Source organism: Vanellus vanellus, assembly GCF_965231255.1.
Source record: "Vanellus vanellus genome assembly, chromosome: 13".
Classification (NCBI taxonomy): Eukaryota; Metazoa; Chordata; class Aves; order Charadriiformes; family Charadriidae; genus Vanellus; species Vanellus vanellus.
In genome coordinates this window covers 7,367,696-7,377,106 of record NC_138918.1, presented here as the reverse complement: position 1 = coordinate 7,377,106, position 9,411 = coordinate 7,367,696, and positions in this window count along the sequence as shown.

The window sequence follows — 9,411 nt, the reverse complement described above, 5'->3', positions numbered from 1 at the left end:
CGATTTATGTATAACAAATCTAGGCGCTGCACTGGTAGGCACAACATACCTATGCAATCCATAATAAACTTTGAGACTGCTTGGGCACCTGTTGAAGTAGTTAAATAATCAAAACGAGACCTGCAAAGGCGGTTTGTGGGTTTTCTTCTTTCTCTCCTTTGCAATATGGAAGGATCAGGTGATTTCCCTGGCTTGAACACATTTATGCAATGATTCTAAAACCATCTGCGCTCTGCTGATTTGCACTGCCACAGGACATGTGTGGATAAGCAGCAGCCAGATCTTGCATGTCCCTCTGTTAAACCACAGAAATATGAAAGCAGCAGCAATTGTTTTAGTTCTACAAAATAAAGCTGTACTCATTGTTCTCTTACACTACCATCAACTATTAGACAATACACAATGCAGTTCACTTTTATATCTAATGCACACTTAATTAGAATTAAATAGGATTAGGTCTTTCCTGATTGCTTTAATAGTAGATATAATTATTCCAAATCTTGACAGGAAAAAGACAAGAAATTGACATTTCCCTTCACCTAATTTTTCTCTGTAGAAATAAAGAGTGGTTACAGATTTCTATGGCTTCTTACAAGAACAAAATATGGAAAAAGTAGAAGATTCATGAATATTTAACATTAATTCAAAGAAGAGTTCAGTGTTCATTTTAACAGAAAATAGAAGCCATACTCTAATTCATTTCTTTGAAGTTCTCATAGTTCCACCTGTAAGCATGTGTTCTAGCTACTGAGTGCACAACTGTCACTGATGCACTAGGTACTACTGAAAAATTCATTTATTTCTCCTCTTACACTCATCTCTAAAAGATGGAGTAGCATGCACTTCTTTTATTTACCCTGCAGGGTGTGAAACTGCTAGGGCATATTTTAAACTATTATGAGATGTTTACATGCATTCAAAATACTATTGTTGAAGGAGGAGAATCTGTAACACCTGGCTCACAAGCTGAGTCTTAATAAAGTACTATGGAAGCCGGAATACCTAGATTCACTACTTAAACAGGGTCTCTAATTGTCCTTGTAAGAAAAGACACAAAGGAGACAGTTTCTCTCAGCAAGTTACAGACTACCGAATGGTGCAAATTTGTCTTCCTTATGCTTAGATTAACAGACTATTAGGAGTGACACATTTGAAGACAGGAAAGAAGTCACTGTTCCAGTTCTTTTTGCTATGTTTGCTAAAAAGTTCTCTTTCTTTCATTCCCTCCTTGTAGAGTAAAGAGGTCCTCTTTGTCTTTCTTTATTATCTTAATGTCTTCAACACTGGACCAAAGCAGTTTTCTATCCATTTGCAATCCTTCTCCAAGCAATTCTGCCATTTAACATTATCATTTTTACTACAATGAGTTCAGCAAAGGAAAGACTGAAAAATTATTGTGATATGGAGGAAAAATACAAGTTTCCAGCTTCTCTAGCATTTTTAGCTGGAACAGGGAACCAATAAGATAGGAATCCTAGGCCTGCTTCCTTTTCTCAGATAGCCATATTTTAACAAAACCAGAAGTCAAAAATATTAAAGAACAAAAAAATGGCTTGATTCCAATAAAGATATCCTTGAATATATATAAATACTGATTTATGAAAAGGAACAGATCAAATCAGATGATAAATTGACATAGACTTCTTTGAATGAAGATTTAGGGTCCATATTTTAAGGCCTGTATTATTGCACACATAAAACTCAGTCACTGACTCTCCCAGGCATTTTCATCAAGGCAAAACAGCAGAATAGGTTGCTGTATCACCACAGCAAGATGAATTTCAGTGTTTATCAGCAGTAAGTTCCCATCCACTTACTGGCAATAAGATATTTATGCTGCAATTGCAAATTCTGAATGTCATAAAGATGTAATGAAGTACTGTGCACACCATGATCAGAACTTAATGAAACGGAAGGAGACAAAAAATAAGTTTATGTTATTTTTTTAAAAAGGGAAATATTGGTCTTTCACTAAAATGTCCTAACCTGTAAAATTCAAGTTTAGATTTCAAATGCCCTATTACTTTGTGACCCAAATTGCTATGACCAACTAGAGGCAGAATAAACCATCTGGATATTTAAAAACAGAAGGAGGGCTATCATCCAGCTCAGAAGTAATCCTCACTGCTGTGCACAGATCAGGGGGGAAGTTTTCAGAAGTTTCTAAAGGCCAATAATGTATTCTGGTGCTTAAAGATGAAGGTCAAAAATATCAAGACAGCACAATTCCCACTCAGTGCAACTACAGCGTTGAGCCAGTGTAGATATCTTTGAAAAATCTCTTTCCCAGCCATATTTCTGTTCAGTTAAAAATATTACTCTAGGCTCAGCACGTAATTATTAGAATGAAAAAATGGTTCAGAAGAAGGCACAGAAATGGGACTAATTACTTATGACATAATCTGCCAGTATGAGAAGCTTCTATCCAAACTGAATTTACCTTCAAGTTTATTTCCTGAGGCATGGAGATTTATAACACTGAGGTCCTCTTAGCTAGTTTATGAGTGATTGTTTCATTAGCCACACAAATGTCTAATCTACTTCTAATCTTGCACAGCTCTTGGCACAATGTTATTTTATGACAGTGAGTAACATGAGTTGTGTGTTCTGTTTAAAATGTTTTTCTTTTTCAACATCTAATTACTGTCCTTTTAATGTCACGTTAAATATTTGAAATGAAGACTGGTTTACTTAATGTAAATAAATATACCCAGCCATGTGCCTTTTTAGAAAGACTGTGCAATCTGTATTAATTTTAATTTTTATGATCTAGAACAGACTAATATGGAGATTAAAGCCTCACGTTCATTCCATTGTAATTCTGTTCTAAAAGAGTCAAGTTATGAAATAGCTTAAATGCATAGGAAAGGATTCTTTCAGGAGAACCTGGTATCCCTCGCCTGCCTCACCACCACAGTTCAACTGCTTTACCTAGGAAGCCCAGGCCAGCAGCCAACAAGCCCTCATGTTCCCCAGTAGGACTTACTGTGAGGTGAAGGTGATCAGAGGCTTGCAGAACAGTTCAAATAAAGTGTGGCAACTTTCTAAATAAATCATGATGACATTTAACATGGTGACTTCTGGGCAGGCATGGACAAACCTGTCTCACTCCACTCATACTTCACCTTGGCCAGGCTTTAGCCACCTCTGGCCAAGAAGCCGCATAGCCAGCTCCCAGAGGTCAGTGTTCAGGCTAAAAATCCTTTCTGGGTGAAGCAGTGGCCTAGTTCAGCTATCACGGCTGTTCCACTGCTGGGCTGAGCAGGCTAACAGTCAGCCCATGCAAAACACAAGCATTGAAACTCATCTGGTTCCCATAAACGTCCCTTTATTAGATTAAAATTCTGAAAGACTGCACACATCAAAATTTTCACTAAGGTTTAGGACTCATCTCCAGCTGGGATCAGGAAGAAATCCTCTTTCCTTAGGGCAGTTTAGCACAGCATTATAAGGGATTTACACCTTCTTTTGGACAGCTTCTGTCCAGGTTATTACTGCAGATAGGATACAGGCCAGCCATGACCAACCAGCACACTTCTGTTACAAGTCTATCTTATTACGCTCACCAAAGACAAAATCATTCTTTGTGCAATAACTTTCTCATAGAATACTTACTCTGTGTTCTGCTGTGTTTTATTTAAAGTATGAGTCCTTCAAATGTCCCAAGCTTTTCAGTCATTTGCATGTCAAGTGATGTCTGTCATGAGCTAGCAATTGACTTACAGCCAGGGTTTCTTTCAGGCACCTGAGTCATGCCAAATTTTGTAGTATATAGTGTTTAGACTGCTGGAGCTTAAATTCATTCTTGGCTTGCAAATCAATTGGTTTATGAAAGAATCTAACCATACTTTAAAAGGTGACAGCTAGGACTGGGGGAAAATCTGGCTATTAAGGAAGGATGAAAGGTGAGAAGAGAAGGAAATAAAATAGGATGCATCAACCATTATTAGAAACTCATTACAGGGAGCACTGTGTACCCTGCCCCGCCAGGTAACCAGTATTCACCATGGCAAGCCCGTGGTCTTAAATAAAGTTATTTAGTGTATGTACCCCAAGTTTGACCCCTGTGAAAATGGCTCTTGAAGACTAAGCTAACTCATTATCACCTCCCACTGCCCAGTTGAGAATTGTTAGATCATCTCAGTGGTTTAAGAAGGCAAATAAGCTCCTGACGAACTAATAGTCTTTTAGAATTAGAGACAGATTCCTGAATCTAACACATTTTCCTTTCATGCCTTTTAATTTCAAGGCATAGTTAATAAGGACTATGGTCTCTGTTTCGGGGTGGAGACTGTTTTTTCTACAAGGCATTCATATTTCATATTTCAAAGAACAATTGAGCAGGCACCAAAAAAAAAAAAACTTTGAAAAGTTTTCCTTTCTCCTCCTGCATTTATGGCTTTAATCCATGTTGTTCTGTTTAGCCACACTGCAGTATAATAGCAACTAAGTGACCAAATTTCTAGATAGAGAAGAAAAGAGGAAACCAATCAAGCCTGCACACTGTACCACCAGAGCAGCAGCACATACAGTGCAGGGGCAGTTCTATCACATCAGCTCACCAAGCACAGGGCTTTTTTGCAAGCACCTTTACGTTGCTGTTCTGTGACAGATTTTCACTATTTTGCATCACACAAAAAATGAGTACAACACTGTAATACTGTACGTCAAATGCAGCTTCATGGCTTTTTCTTATTTTTAATAAAGATATCCTATGCTTTATATGAGTAATTTAGTAAGAACTTTTTTTTTTACTGCATTATGGTTTGTCAGAACATCTTGTCAACTAATATTAACTATCTTCCAATAGCTCTGTGATCTCCCCATAGTTCACAATCAGCTCTAAGCCAGCGTGACTTCCTGGAAAAGGTCAAAGGAGACTCAAAAAAAATGAAATTTTCTTCCACCCCAAGAATTTATTTTTATGCTCCCAGAAATGTGCTATTGTTCAATGCCAGTAGGCAGAAAAGCTTAAGAAGAGACCTGAAATTTATAAAAGAACTACCTTAGCAATTGTTCCTGTAGAAACATTTTGGGGGTGTTTTTTTGGCAATAGGGGATGTTACAGGATAGAACCATGTGGGTTTTTTCACTGATAGTCCCAGTGCAACCACAAGCAGAAAATAAGTTGGCTGCATGAATTCACAATAGGATCATAAATAAAAAGAAAATTATATCCTGTACACCAGCCTGCCAGCAGAACACGAAGAAAAGTCAAGACTTCACGGATTCTCGCTTTTTTCCTTATCCTCTGGTGGTATTTGGCTGACATTTATCTAACTATGTGACGGTTACTTCTCTAGCAGTTTTAGTCCTCTCCTAGTAAGATGCCAATAATATTACCTTGGAACAGGGAGAAGTGTTGAGGGCTTTGTTTTGAAGATCAGCAATGCAATGACCTAGTTCAAGCATCCTGAAGGAGCTTGTTTATAGCTGTGCATTGGTGCTACTTGCTAGGTGATGCTTTGTTTTTGTAGCAGGAGAACGTGCAGGCTAGAGCTCCCACTGGAGCTTCAGGAATATAAGAGACTGTCTTCTGACTGGTGGTGCTCTGCCCTCTCCTTTCTCCCCAACCCCAGGGAGCAGAGGGCAGGTGGCAAAAGAAAGTAAATGGTCATTGACCACGTGATCAAAACATGGAGGTAGAAAAATGGGAAAAAAGCATGGTTTAAATAAAGCATAGAGAAAAGGCTGAGAGACTCAGATGTAGCACCTCATTACTCTTGTTTTCTCTTGTGTTGGGAAGGATGAAAAAGCCCACGGTTGTTTGTGCCTCCTGGATGCTATGGTGATTCTATGTTGTGATACACAGAGAAAGAAAAGGAGATCCTGGAGTCTGCTGAGATTAGCAGGTCCTCCACCTGTCTTTGCTCTTTGTGGGTCTGTTTAGTGCAGTGTGTGGTTGCAAACTGTACTTTGTGAAAGACAGTCTCAGAGCAAAAGACACAAAATAGTATCTGTCCATCTAAAGCTCCTCCCTTCAGTGCTCTTGCAGCCACGCGACAGGGTGGCAGCCTGAGGGCACCAAACTGGCTCCGTGGTTTCTGATAAAGTGCAGTTTGCATTAAAAGAGCAGTATCCCCCAAAATTGTCTCAGCGACCTGTAACACTTCTTTGTCTTTAGAGAGGATGTAATTTGCAGTACTGTGAATTCCACATTGGCATGTCTTTTTTTTTTTTAAATTCAATTGCTCAGTGACATTTTTGTAAAGACTGACAGCATTAAGTGGGTCCATCAGCTTCCCAAGCATTTTTAAGCTGAAAACTGCACACACAGATATGCACTCATTCCTCCTGCTGCTGGAGAGAGAGAGGCTGTGTTATTTTCTCTCCCTTTAAGGCAGGACAATACTTTTTCCAGGCTTCCAAATACTGATTTTTTACCAGACCTAAATACATAGTCCATTACCCTCTGCCTAAAAAAGTTGAACCGACATCATCCTCATTAAGTTTTTTTCTGAGATGGGGCCTATATCAGTAATGTAATTTTGGGAGTCTTTAGCACAGCTCTAGCAGAAATGCACAGCTAAAGGAGTGTGAGACAAAACATGTTCTACTGTGGAAAGTGGGCCCGCAAAACCTATATCTGGAAAACGATTTAAGAGCCAGTGACAACATAAAAAGCACAGTAGTTTAGTTAACTGACTATATTTTACTTAGAAAATGCTCTTTAAATTCTATTTACATAAAAATGACAAGCACTGAATCACCACAGAAAAAAAGATTATTAAAAACTGCAAAGTTTGCAATCTTCTTTTGGCAAGTTCAAGCTAATAACCTTAGCTTTTAATACAGTCCTATAATACATTTTTCTTACTCTGAAAATAAACTCACAAGTTTTTAAATATCATTACTGGACAACTGAAAATTAGCATTTTAAATGCAGTTTTTCTCTTCTCATCATGGAAATCGACCCTTTCCTGAGGTTCAGGGTTTGTGTGCACACATTCAAAGGAAAGCAGCTTCTGCTTAATCATGAAATGTAAGGAAACTATAACCCTGTGTATTTCCAATGTCCATGGACATTTTTCACAACTCTGGCTAGGCCAAACAGGTTTTCTATGAAGGACAAAGATCTGCTAATCAGCAGTAATGGAAATGAAAGAAAAATTTTGTGGATCACGCTGTCTGTGGATTTTAATGTTGTCCAGTGGTCCTTAGAGAAACAAAGACAACTTCAGAAAGAACACTTGTACCAAAACAGTAGTAACATTTTGCACCATCAGTAATTAATAAAACAAGCAATAAAATAAGCATAGCTATGTAACTAACACTAAGTTTCTAACAAAAACAGACAAGATTTTCATCTTTTTATCAGTATATTTTTAATGACTGACACTATCTAGAAAGAAGCTGTATTATGAAGAAAATAATATAGTGCCAAACAAGCAGAGTCTCACATTTTCTCTGAGCTGTAGATCCATTTTATTCATCACATGAGTCTACATACCTATGCACAATCATACAAAAAACCTTTCCTAAGCCTACCTCCTCACTTCACTTCTTGGGAATCTTTTAGTATCAGAGACAGAGGCAAAGAAGTGAGATACTTCTACAGCTTCATCCAATGCCCTCCTCATTGTTTCTTGCTTTTCATACTTCTTTCATGGGAGGAACGCTTTCTGATTTGCACTGCTATGACAAGAACACTCGTATCAAATATGATAGCGTGTTCACGATACCCTCCAAGTCAGAGTGAATAAGCTAAACTGTTTCTGATACTATAGCCTTGTTTTATTTCAGTCATATCTGTTTCTGTGAGCTATCGGGATTTCTAATTAAATCAAAGAATTAAGAGGAATCATATAAAACTATATGTAGATATACTCATTGAAATTCTGTACCAGCTCATACTCCCATGCCCAACTGGGAGCAGGCTGTATTGTTATTCACTGGTGTTGCAAAAGAGCTCTGGGAGTGCTTCTGCTGTGTTTCTGAAATCAGATCAAAATGCCAATATGTATTTTTATATTATCACTTTGTAAAAGAAGAATAGAAGGAACACAGCTCTTTACAAAACCGAGCCATGACAATAGGACTCCTTTTCCATCATTTATCTGATACAGCAACATACATTTTAAAAGTTCAGCATATTTCAAATTTTGAACTAGTCCAAGAACATATGAAGATGTTCTCTATGTTTCCTCAAACGTATGTTCTGTATCCAGTCTTTTGCTGTTTCAGCAAGGTCTCAGCAGAAGTACATTGAATAGCTAAAGGGTATCCTGTCTTGCTGTACATCATTATTGAAATAATATTGAGTAGAACCTCCAGGCTATTAAATTTACTTTTCCATTGAAAACTATGATTCATCTGAATGAAAGCAACTCTGCAATGAATACTATCTGCACTTCTCTGATCAGATGTTCTTCAGGGCTACAAAATCCTAATGTGGTGTGGCCTTGGAGGAGTTACAGGCCACTCTGTTATTCTTTGCAGGCTGGGCATGTCCCACATGTTGCCAGATAAAAAGCTGAAGTAGATCAGTTTAGTCCTTCATTGATCTTTTCTTATCCAACCTCTCCACATTTTGCAGTGATCATATTTGCTTACATGCCAAAGGCTGAAACATCATTATGTCTGAACCTAATGATCTAATCAAACTAGCTTTAATCAATTTAGCTCAAGCACCAAGAGTGGGAAGATGCAGGCTTCACTGTAGGCTATGCAGTCCCACCAAGACACCCAGGCAAGCAGCTACTCCTGCTGCCCTCTGCGCTCCCACAACTCCACCGAGAGTAGTACCAAGTCAGATGCCCCAGCCACGCACAGCTGTAATCACACCTCCCAATAGTCAAGTCTTTACCTTCACAGGAGGAGAGAACTCCGAGCCTGAGGAATTCACAGATTAAACAGACAAGGCAGAGACACAAAATCAGAAGTCACAAACAAAACTGAGTGGTTTACATGGAGTCCGGCAAGACTGGTAAGTGTGAAAGATATATGACCAAAATCAAAGGCTGCTGCTAACTGCTGTTATTAGCAATGAAAGCTCTGCCTTGGAAAGAGCAGAGGCAGAAAAGCGGAGGCTAAGCTCATAAATTGCGTGTTTGTTCCTCTTCCCTTCCGTGACTCCAAGACATGTTATCATGTCATTCTTGTAAATGTTTCAAAGAAAAGTTTTTGAATGATAGTGCTTTGCTGTAGTCCCTGCTGTTGGGAAGGGCTATGCAAACATCTGCCATACACTCCTCAAATAAAATTCAACCAGAGCTTTTGTTTACGTGGTTTGTCCTTAAAACCAGCACTCAGCTGCAACTTTCAGCCATAGCTGCCTTACTAAAAATTAACCTTTTATTTTAAACACAGTACATTTTGTAACAGGAAAATCAATATACAGTAACCCAGAGTACTGCCGACAACAGCTGTAGGACATAATCTGATGACAGAAAGTTGAGAACAGTATTTTGG